The sequence below is a fragment of the Salvelinus sp. IW2-2015 genome, unplaced genomic scaffold, assembly GCF_002910315.2.
Source record: "Salvelinus sp. IW2-2015 unplaced genomic scaffold, ASM291031v2 Un_scaffold3661, whole genome shotgun sequence".
Taxonomy (NCBI): Eukaryota; Metazoa; Chordata; class Actinopteri; order Salmoniformes; family Salmonidae; genus Salvelinus; species Salvelinus sp. IW2-2015.
In genome coordinates, this window is record NW_019944938.1 from 75282 (window position 1) to 75644 (window position 363).

The 363-nt window shown below is 46.3% G+C and overlaps 1 long non-coding RNA gene across 1 annotated transcript; it reads left to right on the forward strand.

Annotated features, from left to right (window-relative positions):
- The first annotated feature begins 24 nt into the window (after positions 1 to 24).
- LOC139025973 (uncharacterized) lies at positions 25 to 363 on the forward strand. The gene is made up of 3 exons (XR_011477666.1): positions 25 to 96; positions 197 to 274; positions 329 to 363. It is a non-coding gene; the product is annotated as an uncharacterized lncRNA (long non-coding RNA).

Sequence of the window (363 nt, forward strand, 5' to 3'; positions counted from 1 at the left end):
CAGAGAGAGATTAAAGGTGTATATAGTTGTATTGTAGAGGGTTAGGGCTGGGGTCAGTGTAAAGGTAGTATATAGTTGTATTATAGAGGGGTTAGGGTGGGGTCATGTAAAGGTGGTATAGAGTTGTATTTCGTAGAGGGGTTAGGGCTGGGTGAGTGTAAAGGTGGTGAATAGAGTTGTATTGTAGAGGGGTTAGGGTGGGGTCAGTGTAAAGGTGGTATAGAGTTGTATTGTAGAGGGGTTAGGGCTGGGGTCAGTGTAAGGTGGGTCTATAGTTGTACTTGTAGAGGGGTTAGGGCTTGGGGTTCAGTGTAAAGTGGGTATAGAGTTGGTATTGTAGAGGGGTTAGGGCTGGGGTCAGTG